The sequence below is a fragment of the Leiobunum rupestre genome, chromosome 6 (genome assembly GCF_980474605.1).
Source record: "Leiobunum rupestre chromosome 6, qqLeiRupe1.1.hap1, whole genome shotgun sequence".
Taxonomy (NCBI): domain Eukaryota; kingdom Metazoa; phylum Arthropoda; class Arachnida; order Opiliones; family Sclerosomatidae; genus Leiobunum; species Leiobunum rupestre.
Genome location: NC_143389.1, coordinates 17,948,172 through 17,969,449, shown reverse-complemented (window position 1 = coordinate 17,969,449; position 21,278 = coordinate 17,948,172).

Below are 21,278 nucleotides of genomic sequence, written 5' to 3'. Positions count from 1 at the left end.
GTCACTCTCCATTATTTCCTTTTTACAAAAATGTAAATAACATTTGTAATAGACCATTTTTTAATTTTTGTAAAAATTTGGGATCTTTGAAACACTGAATTATATAGAAAGAAGGCCTGAACATTTAAGAAAATGAACTTCCAAGGTACGACAGAGATGGCGATACTTTCGTCATCCGCCTAACAAAAATAACGGTCAAACCTACAGCTTCAAATCGGCGCGCTTCCCGCCATTCGAATGAGCGTTCTAGTTGTTTCTCCGATTTCTATGGCTGAAGGACCAGATTATTTCATTGATCAACGGTCACGTGACGTCGCAGCACGGAGAAAGGATAGCTGCAGACGCTGTGGTAGACGATATTTTACAAAATTTACAAGAAGCTTAAAAAGCGTTGAACAAGATCCTACGTCACGTTTAGCAATGCTATCAACGAAAATAATTTTTCTGATATTTCGTTAAGAGTTACTGAACGCAGCCCAGGAGTGCAGCGAACTGGTACACTTATAGCGTTTTCCATTTGACTGCTCTCGAGCGCTCGAGATCGCTCTGATCAACATTTTATGTTCCATTTGCGTGCTCGGATCTGCTCCGATCAAGTTTCGCGTGTTCCGTTTCCAGCTCTCGGGTGCTCCGAGATCGCCATAAACCAATCTGCCAATTTAAACAGATCAACGGATCGAGATCGAGATCGGAGCAAATTTTTGCACGTTCCTTTTAGATTTTTTTTCGCAAATTACTTAAAACAAAAAAGTGCGGGAATATGATAATGGAATGTTCTATTAGCGGTTTTACTCTAATCGATTGGGACGAGATCTATGACATCAGAGACAGATTCGGGCAATCAAATGGAAAACGCTCTTAGAAATCCCTTTGGTAACTAGAATGCGGGACCTGTCGATGGTTCGCCAGGGGCCGTTCAGCCAATGAGAGGCGATAGAGTGACTACGCTACGCCCGACGCGTCATCTCTCGGCGGATAAATATAGCCAAGCTCGGGAAATTCATATAGGATTATCCTGGTTCTTTACGATTTTGGTATCTTAATCATTTTAGAAAAATAATGTAATTATTAATAAATAAGGAACATTTTAAGCCAGAAGCAGCGTGGTACCACTAAGAGGTGGCCCCAGGGAGGATCACCCGGAATTGGCGGTTGTGCGCTGAGACAATCCAGAGTGTTACCTCTGACTACATAAGAGCGGAGCTTGGTCTTCAGGAGCTCATGGGGAACGGAGTCAAAGGCTTTAATAAACTCATGGAAGAATATATCTACCTGGCCCGCTCTTTCCAACCCGGCGTTCCAGACATCAACAAAGCAAAAGCTGGGTCTCAGTTACTGAAACCGCTCCGGAAACGGGCGGATGAGGTCGTGGGTGTTCAGGTGGCTCGTGGATTAATATTAATTAGTTCGTTTTGAATAGTACTATGCATATTTTTGGCATTATTTGGCATACTCTCTGACCTATGTCCCCGAAGCGCGAGAGTAGCTAGCACCTCTCTATTTCGAATAAAGTACAGTTTATGGTGGTCATTAACCTGAGTCGCTATTGTATTTTTTGTAGGATTGTTGGTGCAGCGATTTAGACGAAGTAAAATGTTGCTCAAATTTTTTCACCAAATCTGTAACATTAAGCTCGATATTAATTGGTATTTCCGAAATCTTGACAGCAGTTGGATCGATTTCCGTAGCCAGACTGTCGGTTTCAGGATTTCAGTATCAAGGTTCTCATTGGAATCGACGTTCTTTATACAAAAAAAAAGTTTTGGAAACAATGTCGTGAAGACAACCGGACCCCTCGAAAAGAAGAGAACAATCCTACCGACATTCCTTACAAGAAGAGCCTTCAACATTTACGATGGGCTAACAGCACACCAGAAGGGAACGTATGTTCATCTAATTAATGCCCTTAAAGACGCTTTTGTTTAGCCGAAACGACAACGAGTTTACGTGGCGGGCTTTCGAGCCAGATTTCAACAGCCAGTGATGATTTTAGTTAGGATCTTCGACATTTGGTTCAGAGAGCCATGCCAGGAATAAAAATAATATAATAATAATGCACCACCTTAGGCCTAAGTCATCAAGTGACTTTTAAAGCCATTAATTCAGGTGGCCGGGTTACAATGCATAGGAGGCTGGTTTCAATCCTTTCATGCCACGCGAGCCACAGCTCCCTACACAAACTATTACCGTTAACCTCAATAGGAGCTATTGCGTACAATACGTTAATTCTGAAGCAATTTCAGTATGGCCTTCGACCTGAATTACAAGACCGAGTATTTCAAGCCAACCCAAGTGATTTGATTGAAGCTTTGTCGGTTGCGAAGCGGTTTGATGCGCTAAATGAGTTACTACGAAATGAATCTCGTCAGTACTTCCCATTCAACCATTGTCACGGAGCCTCGCAAGGAGCGACCGCCAGTTCATCTGAACCCATGAAATATTCAATCGATGAGGGATACCGTCACAAAACGTTTGTGACGGTATTCTTCAATGATTCACAAAATGCAGGGGATTTACTTTTAAACCCAAGTCGCTATTCCTAACCTAAAGGAAACCCGGCGACCAAGCCTACATTAAAATATGGTCCTCCCTCTCGCGTAGCTTTACTGGTGGGGTTAGCAAGGTTGAATAGGGTGTCTAGGGGTAATGCTTGAAATTAAATGATTGAGAGTTGCCATAAATATAATTAACAAAAGAAAGTTTAATGAATATGAATAAAAATAATTAGATTGATTGAATGAAGACATTGAAATTTGACACTTATGTTACAAAACAGATGATTACAAATATAGTTCGATAAATTTGATACTTATTTTAAGAGTCCGGTTCCAGGTCCATACCATCGGCGTTTAAACCCGCACTCGTTCGCGGACCACACGGTCGCGTTTAAATCCGCACACCGCACACACTTGGTGACTTTTCTTTCTCCGTAGATTCGCCTGTTTATCACTCGGAGGTCATTTAGGCGTGAGTTAACTTATTTAACGTCTGCGACTCCCGGAATAGGTCTGACCGACCGCCACTTGTGGCCGAGGAGTTTCTCGCTCCGGTCACCCTCGTGGTCTCGGTGTCACCGTGAGACCCGGTCAAGTCTTCTCAAAAATGCGCCAACACCTCGGTTTTGTTCATGGCCTCGTCACGTGGTTTTCGGTGGCGCGAACTTCCACCCCAATCAAGAGGCTCGAGACCAGTCAACCTGGCCGGACCCGACCAATCATCACGATGGCGACATGATGTTGTTTCCATCTTCAAGTTCCCACAAGCGGGATACCTCAAAGGGTCAGCCGTAGCGTCTTCAATAAATCACTGCTTAAAAGTAATGTCAAACCTGGCGCCATCAAGTCGCCAGGCATTCAAACAAGAAACTATCGAAATTTCTTAAAATATACAACAACGGAGAATTTCTCCGAAATAGATAATTGGCAACCCTCAATTCGGACTGGCAATAAACTCATAGGGAAGATAAAGGGTTAAAGGGGACTCGCGACGGCATACTACAAAGAAGTTGGGGACTCGCTAATCCCAACAGTGAGAGAACGGAGAGAGAGAATAATAACGGGGAGGGGAAAATTCAGGATATCTTTGGCCACAAGGTTACCTATGACGACCCCTTCCCAACGACCGTCCGTTGCGCGGTCACTTCATAGAGCTATAAGGAGCTTCACCCGGGCCCCCTGGTGGTGACGTCCAGCGTCGCCGCCAGAGTAGCCCAAAGCTATACTAACTAATAAATTTCTTAGAAAGAGACAAGGTCGAATTTTGAAAACGTGGGAAAGAAATATATATTTAAGAATAAGACAAGGTGTTTAAAGGAACTGTAAATAACGGAACTATGGAATTTTAAATTGGTCGCTACATTTCCCCCTTCCTAACGTCTCACGTCCCCGTGAGACCATGCCAACGCTCCGAGAATCCGAATCAGGGGCAACCCGCAATATTACCAAACCAAACACACAAAAAGTTTAACAGGAGCAATATAACCTTACGAGAGAAAAATGAAATGAAATCGCGCGAAAAAAAATCAGTAAAACACACTAACACTAACACTATTCCGGAATACGCAAAACTCAATAATAACAAAAAAATAGTGCACTTGAATCTCAAATTTAAAAAAAATAATGATTTACATAGGCCTAATTATGCCTGACCACACGTCCTCGTGTATCGCGGGGTCTAAGAACTCTACCCAATCCCCTTTCGCTATCACTCGCGTCTCTGCCGCACTCAGTCGAATTAACTGTAAAATCTGACCTAACGTTTTCATGCCGTGTAGGTAGAGGAAAGCTAACAGTGTTTGACCCTAAATTGACCGGTTCTTCGATTGGGATCGTGGGAGTAGCTAATTCCCTGACCGTCGAACCCAGAGACTCCCTTATGCTGACATTGCGCCCATGATAGTGCTTTAAACTTTCCACGTGGTGGGTTCCAAACAGACGTTTCCCAACCAACGTTTCCAACACATATGTATGAGCCGACAGAGCTTCCTTGATCCTAAAAGGACCACTATATTTCGGGGCCAACTTCGCGGAAAAAGCATTCGGAGCTGACGATTGAAAATGCGCCTGCGCTAGAACGATATCGCCCTTCTCAAACTTCATATCTCTACGGTGCTTGTCGTACGCTATTTTCTGTTGGGCCTGACTAAGCTTTATACTCGATTGAGCGTTCTCAATGGCCTCAGACGTATTTTTGACAACCGTGAGACTTTGGATTTGTTGGGCACCTCTACTTAAAATCTCATCTAAATCTTCGTAATTTAGAATCGCTGGAATATCTGCCACGGTCCGAATATTTCGTCCGAACATTAGATACGCGGGACTATACCCGGTGGCATCTTGTAACTTAGATCTCATTGCCATCGCGTACTGCGAAAGGCCAACATCCCATGATTGATGGTTGTCCCCCACATACGAGGCTATCAATCGCCCGAGATCTTTATTAATTATCTCCGTAATATTACCTCGGGGAGAATACACAGATGTAAAACGCTGTTTTACCCCTAAAATGCCAAAAACGTCCCGCATAACGCCTGAAGTAAATTGTTTTCCGTTATCACTAACCACGCACGAGGGCAACCCAAACCTGGAAAATACCTCGTCGCCTAACTTCTCGGCGATAGTTTTTGAAGTCGCTTTACGGAGGGGGAACAAATCAACCCACTTGGTGAGATAATCGGTGACGGCTAGAACGTAGGTAAAACCTTTTTTGCTGCGCGGATACGGGCCTTTAAGATCCATCCCAAGAACCTCCCAAGGGCCACCTATCGACGCGCTTTTCATTAAACCGCTGGGAGCTTGATTTGAGCTTTTATACTTCTGGCAAACGTCACAAGAGCGACAATAGTTCAATACATCCAACGTCATTCCGTCCCAAGTATAGTTATTGCGAACTCTAACCAATGTTTTCTTATGACCAAAGTGACCCATAGAACGAACGTCGTGACTCAATTCAAAAATTTTGCCAAGTATTGAGGGAGGAGCGAGTATTTTATATCGGGCATCTCCAACATCGCGGAATACCATCCCGTCTCTAATCTCACATTTTAGTTTATTACGCTCCACCCATTGGTCTAATTTGTCCGTGGAATCTAAATGCACATTATGTATACGTGGGTCTTGAGCCTGAGCTTCCTTAATTTCTCCTGAATCTAAGCCCACGAGACCGGAAGGATCGGAAGATGGCGATACCGACGCGGTCAGCGCATTGAAATGACCTTCTCCGGCGGCGGCATCGAGAGCGGAAGCCCGCCAGAGGGCATCGGCCACTACGTTCGAACTGCCCGGTAAATGATGGAGGATAGGGTAAAAAATTTGTAAGCGCGCATTCCACCTAGCGAATTTTCCGGTGGGGTCCGGCGCGCGACGCAGCCACAAGATAGCACTATGATCGGTATAGACGTGAACTTCGGACCCCTCGATATAGGGACGGAATTTCTCGCACCCCCACACAACTGCCAAGCATTCTTTTTCCGTTGTCGTATAGTTTTGCTCTACGCGGCTCAGAGCGCGACTTGCATATTGAATTACGACCTTTTTGTTATCTATGTGTTGTTGAAGTACACAGCCCAGGCCAACGTTACTCGCGTCGGTAAACAAGAAAAAGGGGTAATTATAACCCGGGGTAGCTAAAATAGGGGCAGAACATAACTTTTCCTTAAGGGAATTAAAAGCTGAAGAATGAGCATCCGTCCAATTAAATTTAATATCATGATGAAGAAGGGAAGTTAAAGGGGAAGCAATTTTAGCAAAGTTTGGGACAAATCTACGGTAGTAACTGGCTGTGCCCAAAAATCGACGGAGACTCCTAACGTTATGGGGAATAGGGAGGTCTTATCGGGGTCCACCGCAACCCCTTTTTCGGAAACAATATTCCCCAGAATTTTGGTGGAAGCCTTACAGAACTGCGTTTTGGATAATTTGATCGTAACGCCCGATTCCCTTAACCGCTGGAACACCTTTTCTAGAGTAGCTAGATGGCTCTCGAAATCGGTGGAGGCCACAATAATATCATCTAAGTAGGCGCGAACTCCGTCATCCTGTAAGTCACCCAAGAGGTTATTGACCATTCTCTGGAAAGTGGCCGGTGCGCTTGTTAAACCAAACATTAAAACTATGGGTGGCAAACGCAGCGACATCTCTCGAAAACTCGTGGAGGGGAACCTGCCAATAGCCGGAACGCATGTCCAGAGTCGTTATAAACTTGGGTTTGTGTAGGGAATCTAAGATGTCATCGATACGCGCCAAAGGATGGGCGTCCTGCCTGGTTTTTTTTATTTACAACTTGATAGTCAATACATAGCCTATCCGAACCATCACTTTTCTTCACTAATATAGCGGGAGAGGCCCAGGGACTAAAACATGGTTCAATGAGATCCAAGTCTAACATTTCGTTAATAATTTTATCCATTGCCGCTCGCTTGGCGGGAGAATAACGATGCGGGCTACAGGCATGCGGGGCACTATCCCCGACGTCGATATAGTGTTCCGCACATGTGGTGCGACCTGGTTTCAGGGATAATACGTCCCCAAATTTATGTACAAGAGATCCCAAAACGTCTTTACTCGCCCTATCTAAACTGGTCATGGTTAAAGCCTTTTCAATGCCCTCCACGTCAACATCGGGAAAGTTAAGATTAAAACACTGTCGCGCAGAGCCGGAATTCCGAATAAAATTGAAATGCTTCATTTCGCCGGGCCAATTACCAACCCCAGGGCCATAATCAATTACCAAACCGGTCTCTGCTAACAAATCGCGACCTATAATACAAGGATAAATAATACTGTTGACGTAAAGAGCTTCAAAGCAAACCTTTCGACCAGGAAGGCCAAATGGGACCTGAACAGAACCCTCCGCTACCAAATAGGACGAATCGGGCTGAGTTAACGACACTAATCTGTTAATGGTAGGAAAACCATCCCTTTCTATACTAGACTGAAATCGCGAACTAATCAAGGTATGGGATGATCCTGGGTCAATTAAAGCAGTGACGGGCGTGTTTCCTATAAAAATGTCGAGAAATTCCAAACCTAGCCCTCGGGAACACGCGGATTGTAAAATTCCAAAACTTCGACTAGGGCTAGGCTGGGGTGTCACTAGTTTTACTGTCGGGGTTGTGGGGGGAATCCGTTGGACGCCCCCACCGGCAAGTTTCAATGTCGCGGAACCGAGGGGAAAACTGTTGGACCGTGGGTGCCGAAACGGGGAAGTGGTGGCCCACCTGAGCGAACGTCTTGGCGAGGACCTCCTCCAACCCCAAAATCACGCGCTCTCTGGGGACACTCGTGCTGACGGTGGCCGTCCCGATGGCAGTGGAAGCAGCGGATGCCACCGGAGGGTCGCTGAGACTGACACACGCGCTCGATATGGCCCGCCTGACCACACTTAAAGCAAATCGGCTGACCCGCGTAGGCGTTATTTCCATACTGACCATTTTGCTGGGGATTAAAATAAGGGTTAGGTGGAGGAAACCGGGGCGGATAAAATTGTGGGGGAAAAACAGGTCGACGGGAGTCAACCACCATGCGACTTTCCGCCTCTAATTGCGTAGCGTCGTCGAGAAGATCGCGTAAGTTGGTGTACCGATTAGTCATTATCAGCATCTTAATGCTACTTTTCATGTTACGTAAGACATAACGAACCTTCTCCTGACCCGTGAGACTCTTATTGAGCTGCCCAAACAACGATTGCATGGTTTCAGCGTAGTGGAGCACTGTCTTGTCTTCCCCCTGGGTAGTGAGGACAATTCGACTCATGACAGCCTCGTCATTGCACTTTCCTTCGAACGCATCTTTAAGGGCGGTAGAAAAGGAGTTCCAAGAATAAAAGGGGCCCTCGGTGTAGAACCATTCCAGGGCCTCGCTCTGCAACATCGCGGGCACCCACGCAGCGAGGAATTCATCCTCTGCGTAACTAAAATTTGGTGCGCTAAACGCAAAAACTCCTTGGGACCCGGACCCGTCGCTTTACCCGCATAGGTAGGAGGCCGTAAATTAAAATTCCACTGCAACCCAGCAGGGGGCGCGGATGGAGCGGGATAATTGGGAGGGTCGGGCCCTGGGGGATGGAAAGAGATCCACCCTGAATTTGGCCAGGCGCGACGGGTCGTTAAGTCATCAAGGCGACTTAAAATGTTACTGAGAACATCTTGGGGTACAGCTACTGTGGCGCTAGGGGAATGACTGAAACTCTGACGCAAATTATTTACAACGGTAGGGCGCGTGGGGGTAGAATTTAGTGGCCCACCACCCGGTGGCGAAGCACCACTATTCGAATTATTGACCGGAGGAATCCCACTATTCCCGGAACCACCAGGTAGAGTAGGGGGACTCATAGTATAAACGGGATTTGCACGTTCCGACGAGCTGATTTCTATGCGCTCGCGACAAGCTAACCGCTTTGCGTAACGACTTTCGCGACTGGAAGCGCAATGAGTTACATAGGAAGAATCTCCGGTCGTAGGCATATACAATCAATACAAAAAAAATATTTATATACATAAATAAAGGGCTGTAAAAAAATTCAGCGTCGACAAGGGGACAAAAAAAAACCGTACACACACAAGGAAGCCCAAATAACATTCAACTACGAGGGCGTATTAAGCAAATGGCTTTCCCAATACCCAAAGCTACAGATTAACGGAACGTTATGCACACCAAAAAAAAATCACATAAGAAACGGGAACATCCAACAACCAACGCAAACGAATAAAGAAAATTTTACAATAATTATCGACACAATTACCTAGATACGTCAACCAAACTTCGACCCTGAGTACATGAAACGGACGGGACCCCCAAAATGTAGGGGATTTACTTTTAAACCCAAGTCGCTATTCCTAACCTAAAGGAAACCCGGCGACCAAGCCTACATTAAAATATGGTCCTCCCTCTCGCGTAACTTTACTGGTGGGGTTAGCGAGGTTGAATAGGGTGTCTAGGGGTAATGCTTGAAATTAAATGACAGAGAGTTGCCATAAATATAATTAACAAAAGAAAGTTTAATGAATATGAATAAAAATAATTAGATTGATTGAATGAAGACATTGAAATTTGGCACTTATGTTACAAAACAGATGATTACAAATATAGTTCGATAAATTTGATACTTATTTTAAGAGTCCGGTTCCAGGTCCATACCATCGGCGTTTAAACCCGCACTCGTTCGCGGACCACACGGTCGCGTTTAAATCCGCACACCGCACACACTTGGTGACTTTTCTTTCTCAGTAGATTCGCCTGTTTATCACTCGGAAGTCATTTAGGCGTGAGTTAACTTATTTAACGTCTGCGACTCCCGGAATAGGTCTGACCGACCGCCACTTGTGGCCGAGGAGTTTCTCGCTCCGGTCACCCTCGTGGTCTCGGTGTCACCGTGAGACCCGGTCAAGTCTTCTCAAAAATGCGCCAACACCTCGGTTTTGTTCATGGCCTCGTCACGTGGTTTTCGGTGGCGCGAACTTCCACCCCAATCAAGAGGCTCGAGACCAGTCAACCTGGCCGGACCCGACCAATCATCACGATGGCGACATGATGTTGTTTCCATCTTCAAGTTCCCACAAGCGGGATACCTCAAAGGGTCAGCCGTAGCGTCTTCAATAAATCACTGCTTAAAAGTAATGTCAAACCTGGCGCCATCAAGTCGCCAGGCATTCAAACAAGAAACTATCGAAATTTCTTAAAATATACAACAACGGAGAATTTCTCCGAAATAGATAATTGGCAACCCTCAATTCGGACTGGCAATAAACTCATAGGGAAGATAAAGGGTTAAAGGGGACTCGCGACGGCACACTACAAAGAAGTTGGGTACTCGCTAATCCCAACAGTGAGAGAACGGAGAGAGAGAATAATAACGGGGAGGGAAAATTCAGGATATCTTTGGCCAGAAGGTCACCTATGACGACCCCTTCCCAACGACCGTCCGTTGCGCGGTCACTTCATAGAGCTATAAGGAGCTTCACCCGGGCCCCCTGGTGGTGACGTCCAGCGTTGCCGCCAGAGTAGCCCAAAGCTATACTAACTAATAAATTTCTTAGAAAGAGACAAGGTCGAATTTTGAAAACGTGGGAAAGAAATATATATTTAAGAATAAGACAAGGTGTTTAAAGGAACTGTAAATAACGGAACTATGGAATTTTAAATTGGTCGCTACAAAAACTAGCCGTTGAAATCGCTGAACTACGTCTTCAGAAATATCGTCAGGAATCTGGATCATCGTCTCGCCAGGAAATGAAAGCTAGTGCACATGATTTTTGTTCGCCACAATACTAGCGACTCCGTATGAGCAAGCAACACAATTCAGCCAGTCTCAATCATTTTATCCTATGAACTACCAACCATACTATGGTCCTCAGATTGTTGAGCAAGCACAGTATTTCCCAGCTCCCAATTATAATCAACCGCTTTTGGAGCAACCTCAGTATGGCGATTCGAGACCAGCCTGTTACTATTGTGGAAAGAAAGGTCACCTACAGAGATAATGTTTTAAACGTCAAGCCGACGAGAATCGTAACAGAGGAGATCGCAACAATTTTCAGACACGCCCAGATCAGTATCAAGGAGAGCCAACTCAGTAGATTTTTTGGAAAGTGACTGGTAGACTTGCTGACACTAGTGGCCCCTGGTTAACATGCGGAAAACTATTATTTTGTTATCTGCTAAATTGGCTGTTAAGAAAGGCTTAAGAGAAATGGGCGGCGAATTGAAAATGAAAGGTTGATACTCTAAAGAACTCCACTTAGGAAAACCTTTATTGACTTCAGGTAAAAAAAAAGTATAACATCCTTTGTAAATGTAAAAAGATCAGATTAATGCAGTTTAAAAAAGTTTTCTTATTCTGTATTTATGTGCAAAATATATCAAAGTCTTTCGTGAAAATAAATTATAAATTAATACTAACCTTTGCTTGTCTTTTGGAAAGCCAAAAAAATAAACTCCCGGCTTTGCTTTACCAGTGCAATGTCGCCATATAAAAACGGCAAACCTTATCACCGTAATATTTCCAATTTGAGGAAAAACTCTTAATTTGCTGAGTTTGGTCCGCCATCGCGAAATTCTCTGATTCACCTGTCTCCTACCAACCCCCAAAAATATTTATTTTCAGCAGGATAACCAAAGGGCAGCAGGTTCGCGATTCAAAAATCACTTTACACAGTCCAAAGGTCGAGTTGGCTCTCCCTGCTATCCTCCTTGTCAGTATGCTGGGCAAGATCGAATTTCGTGAAATAATTATTCAAATCAAGCTAGTCAAGTCAAAGGTCAAAATGGAGTAACGTATTATGTTTCCGTGAAGATCGAAGGAGTTAAATCATCTGGTCTTATCGACAGCGGATCCTCGATCAGTATCAATCGTGCGTCTTTGGCTCGTGACCTTGGAATCTTAGATAACATCGATCTAATGAAGAAATTAAACAAAAAATATATTCGATCACTGGTGAAGCTATACAAGTTATAGGAGTGACAGAAGTAGAATATGAATTCGGATCGATCAAAAAGCATTGGGATGTTTATATTGCCAACGGATTAGTCAATGACTGCGTTATTGGATGTGATCTACTCGAGTCTTTGGGAGCAGTTTTGGAGTTTCGTGAAAAGACTTTGGCTTTTGGTCATATTTCTCTACCTTTGATTCGATCTCAACACTCAAGCGGTCCCGTAGTGTGTCGCGTAACTCTCGTTGAAAACGTCGAAATACCAACTGAAACTGAAATTATTGTCCGTCGACAAATAGGAAATGGTTTGGAACCCGATGCTTTCAAAAATTCAATCAGCCTTAGGGATTTCTGGCAATCGAATAATTTGTCACTGGGAAGATCGCTGGTCGCCACTAACGGAATCGCTCTTTATGTCCGATTACTAAACAAAGGAAATTCACCTACCGCTCTTTAGCGCGATTGTGCCATTGGTACTTTGCATGAAGCGAATGAAGTTGATGAGACTCGAGTACGAGTTCGTTTGAAGATTTACTGGATAAAACTAACCTCCACAACTGTCCAATATCAACCGCCGAAAAGGAATTACGAAATTTTCTATTGAAGAATGAAGATTTATTTGCCAAAGATCAATTTGAACTAGGACTAGTCAAGGACGTCTAACATCACATACACACTGGAGATGCTCGTCCAATTAAGAAAAGGCCGTACCGTATTCCAAACGCGCAGAAAAAGATAATTGATAAACAAATAAAACCAATGTTGGATCATAAAGTGATTTCGTCGAGTTCGAGTCCTTGGGCTGCACCGATTGTTATGGTGAAGAAGAAAGACATTAACACTTGGAGATTTTGTGTCGATTATCGGCCACTGATTGACCTGACGAAGAAAGACGCGTACCGTCTACCAAGAATCAACGAAACTCTGGATTAATTGTCAGCCGCTAAATTATTTACCACCCTCGATTTGGTTTCCGATTATTGACAAATTGCAATTCATCCCGATGACAAGGAGAAGACTGGGTTTATTACGCAACAGGGACTGTTCGAATTCAATAAAATGCTGTTAGGTTTGACAAATGGTCCAAGTACTTTTCAAAGACTCATGGATTGTGTATTACGTGGATTACAGTGGGACGTTTGTCTTATTTACCTGGACGACATCATTGTATTCTCGTAAACTTTTACCGAACATTTTTGTGCCGGAATAAAGATTAATCCTCATAAATGTATCTTTTGCCAACAAGAATTAGAATACCTTGGTCACATCGTGACTCAGAAAGTCATTGATTGGTCCGTCCCTCGTACTGCAAGTCAAGTTCAGTCATTCTTGGGACTCGCGACGATTTGTTCGGAATTTCGCCAAAGGCTTTTGAAACTTTAAAAACTTGTCTACCATCGCTTCCAATTTTGGGGTACCCGAACTTCAAAGAAGAATTTAGGGTTGAGACTGACGCTTCAAGCACGGGTATCGGATTCACTTTTTCACAGTTCACAAAGGAAAGGAGACAGTCATTAGTTACGAAAGCCGAACTTTACATAAGAATGAAAGAAACTATTCAACGGTTGAGCGCGAAATGTTGGCCGTGGTTTAGGCTGTGGAAAAATTTCGTCCGTATCTCTTCGCTAGACACTTCATCATAATTAGCGCTCCTCCTTGAAAGTTACGAATGTGTCGTCTCCTCGATAATTACTTATTAATTAATTATTTTTGAAAAAAAATATTTTTGCCGGAAAACGCGTCTTATTTGAACAAACCATTGAGAGATAGACGGCGCCACGGGTAGAATGATAAAGTTTTCTCGTCATTTGGGAGCAGACGGTAGTATTCTTATTTTTTTAAAACTGGTTTCGCGAAATACTGAAATCTGACGTTTTGATTGGACCTCTAGATTAACATTTCCAACTCAATGGTTTTCTCTCCCACCATAGACAGTATATATCCCTAAGGGGACGAGAATAGGCTCTGATTTTTAGACCCCCATCACAGTCGCTTTGCGGCCAGCTGCAAGAGTTCGTGTCGATGCTAGGGCCCCAACTGAATAAAGACGGCCGTACTTAAAAACGGGAACTTTCAAGGTCATTTTAAGCGCTTAGAAGCTTACGTGTTTCCCCCCTCTTTCAATAACAGAGCGTCATTGAGAGACACAGCGACGTTAATGCAGTGGAAGGTAGGCGATTTCTCGTCCCCTTAGGGGTATATACTGTCTATGCTCCCACTAAAGAGTTTATGAAATCATTCTTAGGCATTGGCTGAACTATTCCCATAGAAATCTCATAGGTAACTAGAATGCTGCCGCCTACAGTCGAGCTTGTCGCCAGTTCGTTTTGAACCTTCAGCCAATGAGAAGCCGTATAGTGGTTCTGCCAAGGAGGATAATAATCCTCCTTGGTTCCGCTTCTATCGCGGGAGCTAGGTGACGTCATTCTCTCTGGTGACATTAAATCGAGTCCTTGGCAGAACCACTCTTTGAGCTCTGATTGGCTGAGATCTGGCTATTGTCTGCCACGGCGTTTGGTCCATTTGCCAGTTACACGGCAGCATTCTAGTTACCTTTCTCTGACTATTCCAGGGCAACATTTCAACAAGTTGGGCAAGCGTAAAGACCTTTTATAAAATCAACAATTCTAGGTAGGGCCCATCCCACCGCCCCTCCCCCCTGGTGACGGGCCTGGAAATAGCAAACGACATTTGGATTTAAATATTGTTACTCTGAAACATTCAGCTTTGTACAGAGATAATTTTTAATTAGCTGGCAGTTTTCACAGATTAAATTTAAAGCGCAACAAAAGTGACGTGGATATATCTACATGGCAGAAACTGAACGAACGGCACCTTGACACTGGAAAAGGAAAAACTGTGGCCGGATGTAGTTCTAATGTATTCCATCTGTGTCACTGGCGTATTACGCTAGAAGTATAAAAGCGTTTTCCATTGGGCTGCTCCGAGGGTCTCGGATCGCCCCAAGAATCGAAACGTATTCCATTGGGGAAAAAGGAGCAGCTCCGAGACGGATTCACGTTTTCCATTGACCCTGTTGCTCCCTCGCACATAGATCCAAGGTGGCCTCATCTCTCGAGACGGAGTGAAATTTTCAGATCGCTTGTATCGCCAATGGAATACGAACTTCATACACTTTTTCTTGACTTTAGGAAGATAGCAGATGATACGCTGCTCTCTTAAAAATTTGACCATGCAGTTTGAAAAAAATCTGCGAGGGAGCAACAGTGCCAATGGAAGACGTGCCTCCTTTTTGGAATTGCCCTTTTTGTCCCAATGGAACACGTTTTATATTTAGGAGCGCTCCAGGAGCGCTCAGAGGACTCCAATGGAAAACGCCATTAGTTTTCCCAACACCACTTTTGTTGTCCATTAAAACTCGGTGGGTATTCGGCGAGACCTCTGGCTAAAATTTCAACTATGCTTAAATAAAACATCTTCCCAGAAATCGCCAAGAAGTAATATTTCCGACAGCCAGGACTCATAAGTTACTATTTATATAGTGCTTGTTGAAATATTAGAAGCTGGGGGCTTATTCTATCTTTTTCGTAAAATAAAGACTCGTAAAATATAACGAGTTTCTTTTAACGAGCGCTTAACGAATTTTCGTTAAAAACGTATTCTATCTCGCGTTTCGTTAAGCTCTCGTTTAATTTTTCTCCTTATTTCCGAATTCGTTTTGGTAACGAGTGATGACGTAGTTCCGATTGATAAGCCAATGAAATGTGGTGTTACAAAGGAGCCTTTTTTCACATTATTTGAAATTTATCACCACTTGTGTTCATTTGTTTCATAGCCCATTATTTTTAAGTTCTCAAATATTTTAATTACATTATGGCGAAGTGACGAGGTGGTCGTGTAACAAGTTTACAACAAGAAATATTCTTAGAATATATGGAGAATCATCCAGAATTTTTAAATGGTAAATTTAGTGACTCTTTTACTAAAATGAAATCGGATAAAATGTGGGAAGAACTCTCTATGAGCTTGAATAACGATGGAACTGGTCCTATAAAAGATGTTGATAAATGGAAAAAGGTATTTTCATCATGAATTGATGGTACTAAGTTTAAAAAATTTTGTTTGATTGTTAATAAATTTGTACTATAGACATGGCAAGACTGGAGATCATCTACTAAAGCAAAAGCAGCGAGAATAAAAGTCAGCATTGGTGGAACTGGTGGAGGGAAAAAACAAAAGAAATATTAACAGAATTAGAGAAGAGATTGCTTCAAATTATAGGACCAATAGTTGTTGAAGGAAACTCAGATGTACCTTTGCCATGCGCTAATTTTCCAATTAGAATTCAACAATATGCATTAGCGAAAGATATCAATTCCTATAGTAATGATCAACCTAGTAAGGAGTTAGGAATACCAAAACCTGTAAGTCCTTTAAAAATGTTAATTAATACCCATATTAAATAAAATCTTGGCACCTTTTAGGTGAACCAAAATCCAATAGTAACTACATTAGGAAACACAGACTACGAAATCATTGACAACTCTACAACTGAACCTGTGGACCACAAAATCATTGACAACTCTACAATTGAACCTGCAGACCACGACTACTTCTGGTTGGAAAATAAAACGCCAATAAAAGTTAGTACAACAAGTGAACTTAACGATGCAAAGTCAAATTCCACCAAAAAGAAAACATGGAGAGACCTTCAAAATACTTCTACAGAATCAGATATTGAAAGTAAAATATTGTATAAATTATAGTTTCAAATACGATTTTAATATGATAACCTATTTACCAAGGAATGCCACGGAAAAAGAAGAAAAATGATGGAGGAGATTTTGAGTTGGCTGCAAAGAACATGCTTACTATAGACCAGGAACGAAATAAAATCAAAATGGCAACTTGTACCGCAATAGAAAATCAAGCAAAGGCAACAGAACGTTTAGCAATAGCCGTTGAAAATATTCTAAAGGCAGAAGAGAAAAAGGCAAATGCACTTGAAGCGTTAGCAAAATCTCATGATATATTAGCAAAAGCTGAAAGTGATAAAGCAGTAGCGTCCAAACAGCAATCCATTGCTGCAACTGGCACTACTCATCTTGTTGCTTCTTTTTTGAAAGTAGTTCAACCCCTTTTGATTATTTTTTTTAAAAAAGAAAAATGATTTTTTAAAATATAATTCCAATATGATTTTAAGTACAAATATGTAAACATGTTTACTACAAACGTTCCTAAGAAATAAAAAGTTCCTACAGCGTTAATCAGTGTTAATCAAATAATGTTCAAATCCTTCTACGATTTTCAAACACCCTTAATAGACGAAGCCTAGTATGTCTTCCAGGAGCACCCCAATTATCATATTCGAGTACAGGAAAAAAACCTCCATCTTCAACTTCATCTTCATCAGAGGATGAACTATCTGACTCATCCGAAGAAGAATCAAGTTCTACATTATTCATAATGCATAAATTATGAAGCGTAGCACATGCATTAATTATAAAACCAGCCGGCGTAGGATGATAATGTAAGACCCTGTGTCCATGCAATGCTCTAAATCTCTGTTTCAGGACACCATTCACTCTTTCCACTACACATCTGGTTTTGCTGTGAAGAGTATTAAATCTAATTTCTGGTGAATCAGCAGCAGGGTTAGTGAAAGGAACCATCATAAATGGTGAAATCGGGTAGCCGCTGTCACCTTAAGTTTTGAAAAATTGTTTTATTCTAGCACAAGCAGGTAATTATCAAGTTTACCATGTTACCTAAAAGCCACGCACTTGTTCCTTTGGTTATATATTCATTTTCCAAAAAAAGTTTCACGGGATACATTTTAAAAATATGTGAATCGTGTGTGGAACCAGGAAACCTGGCATTGATTGCTAATATTCGTAGTTTACTATCACAAACCTAGAGAAAAGATAAGATATGATTACCATAGTGATCGTACGGGGTGACATTTGACTCGGGGTCGGGGTCGGGGTCGGGGACAGAAAAACCCCGAAAAACCGGGTCGAGTCGGGGTTTTTTTGGAATTTTCACTTTTAAGCGATTTCTAATTACGAAAATGACGATAGTAGTCGCATCACTTCAGCGGCCGACTATTTAGAAATAAAAATAAATTCATCAGTGTATAATATTGTTTCATAAGTGTGGCACTTTCTATTCTTCACATGTAAAACATTTACTGACAAAACAGACTTCATTACGGGCTTCGTCGCCGTTTTGCGTCCGCTTGCTAACGCGCCACACGTAGCCTTTGACAGCTACTCGCTAGGGGATATTTTCTTGATGACGCCACTTGGTTACTAGCTCTCAGTAAAATATTTTCCAAAGTGACGATCTTATGGAACAATATTATAAACTTCTGGTAAGACCAAAAACGAAATCACGGCGAACGAGAGACGAGTCTGACGCGACCTTTGTACCTTCTAAGTTCTAAAGAGAGATTAGGCTGCTGGCTTGCCCCCTCCTTCTCCGTTTTGGTTGTAGGCTAAGCGCTCGCTCGGGCGTTTATTAATTTTTTCTTGGATTTGGAAAACCCGACTTAAAAAAAAAACCCCCGACCCAAAAATTTAACAACCCGACCCGAGTCGGGTCGGGGTTGAAAACCCGGTGATCCCAGACTTACCGGGTCGGGGTCGGGTCCCCATACGATCAATAGATTACCAAACAATATATTAACTTATTTAACTCATACATACAATTTGTACATTAATCGAATGAAACCCTTTACGGTTCACATATCTCACTTCCCTGAAAATTTCATCAGTAACAGGTGGTGCAATAATAGCAACGTGTGTCCCATCAACACAACCTATTACACCTGGAAATCCAAAAGCTTCCATAAATCTAAAAATTTAGCAGGGATAAATTATTATGAAGGAACGATTAAAAGTTAAAACATTTTACCCTTTTTTGACAGATTTTTGCTCATCATCCGTGACTGGGAACCTTATTAGATGACTCATAAGTTGAGGATGTTCACAAATTGCCCTGCTGACACTGTTTATGCACCTACTTACTGTGGACTGACTGTATCTGAGATTAAGATCCTGCCCAATAGGAACCTGATAGCAACCCACCGCGTAAAAGCGTAATGCAATCAATATCTAGTTAGGTAATAATAATAAATTCATTATTTCTTTAAAATATTAAACATGTTTTCGTATACTTTGCTATCAACTGGAACAGCAGTACTCAGAGAGCCAGAAAGACAATTTTCCAAAGTTTGGCAAAGTTCTAAAACCAAAATTCTTGGAAGTCTGAACAGCTTTTTGAACTTATATTCACTTAAGTCCCATGCATTATTAGCATCTCTTATAACTCTTTGTCTCCTTAAATCTCTATTTCCAATTTCATTGTTATTTTCATTTTCAAATAATTGCCTTAAAAACTCCAACCTAAAGATACCACGTACCGCCATTATATTCTATATTTTCACACAAAAATGATGTATTTAAAGAAACCACCAAATACTTTCGTCCAATGGGAGCACAGTCGTAACCGTTTACGAGCCAAAATAGCTCTCGTTATCTTTAACGAATAAGCCTAACCAAAGAATAACAAACTTTGTTAGTCCTGATGAACTAGCTCTATAGTCTGTATGAAACGTTTGGCCGGTTTTGGGCCTATTTGATAGAACGCTTTATTGCTTTAACAACTTAATTAAAACAGTATTTGGCGGGATTTTTTAAGGCCTACACTTAAGAACTTTTTTTAAGCTGTCGCTTTCTTTTCTGCTTCAACGGCTTCTCTTAATTTCCTTTTTTTATAATCTCAATTCAATTCAACGTGTCTCTAATTAATATCTATCTAACTAAAACTATTTAACTGAAACTAATAAATGGCTTTCTGCGCGTGCGCGTAAAATAGAAGTGACTAACGCTAACCACGGACACACGACAGATTAAGGGGGAAGAATACAGTAAAAGCCTCTTTTTCGTTCAACGTTTAACAATTACATAATTGAATTATATTTTTATTATTAGGCTGAACCTTCCTCTAGTGCTTAAAATAATTTTGATAATTCTGTTCCTGTTTCTCGGCCTTTTGGAGTCGCACCGGGATCTCCGGTGCCAGCTGTGCCCGTTTTATGTGGACCGCTGTGTTCCCGTCGTTCCCCTTTAGGAGCTCTCTCCAAAGGGTATGACTCTTTACCTACGTAGGTAGGGTGTCGGCTGGAGTTGCTATAGCATCCACTCTTAATCCCACGGCTGTGTGCGAAGTGAGGATTGGTCCACCCATTGCTTCACCTTCTGCTGGGTTGAGTGGTTTGCGTCAAAGGTGCAACCATCAGTAGTAGGGTACTACTACCCGAGGGGCTAACCACTTCCCGTAATCGGTGTTCACCCTAACTGTAATCTTCGGTAATCTTTTGAACTCATTTGTAATCCCGTAATCATTTGTAATTTTCGTACTCATCTGTAATCACGCGTATTCATTGGAATTACCCCGTACTTAATTACTCATCTGTAACAATTTTAAAGATTTGGGTTGCCTGTTTACTCATCGTAATCATTATGTTCTCATCCTAATCATTCTGTACTCATCGTAATCATGTGAACTCATCTGTACTCATTATTGATTACGTAATTGGTGTACAGACAAATTCTTACTGGCTAGCCCCTCGCTGGATTTGTCACCTGTCCGGGCTTGGGGACGCTGGCGTAGGGCACTATGATGATAGGCTTCCGGTGGTATGGCCCCTGTTGCTAGGTACACCGGGCTGAAAATTCTGACACCCTTCTATTCTTGTACTATCGCCCAACCACTTTTTCTTCTTCATATTATATACCCTGGTTTATAATGAAAATACCAGGAAAATGCTTTATCCGTCAGAACTATGCACCGTAATTTTATGGTTTATTTACTATTGTAAAAAAATATTCGCAAAAAACGTTCATAGACGATGTTGGACATTTTGGTTGGTAAAACAGCTTGTATTTCCAATTAGCTAAAGATTTTTCAAATTATGTTATGCTTTCATTAAAATTTTTATAAACAAATTCGATTCTTGGTAAACCAAAAAGGCTCACAACTCAATTTCGGCGCCCCTCTCAAACCGGCGCCCCGGGCAGTTGCCCGGCCCTTGAGCCGCCCCTGCCGTTAAGAGATAGAATTGCTAAAAATCAGATTTCGACAAACTTAACGATTTTCGTAAAATTTAACGAGTAACGAGCCATTTTTAACGATAACGAAAGAGATAGAATAAGGCCCCTGGAAACTTTTCTCGAAAATAACATCGGTTTTTTGCTAAGCCTTAACAAAAAAAGTTACCTGGTTAAAAGGAAACACTTGTTTCATACCGTAAGGAATTAGTTTTCATCTTTTTCCGAACGATAATTTTATACGAAATGAATTAACTCTGCCTCCATGAGAAGCC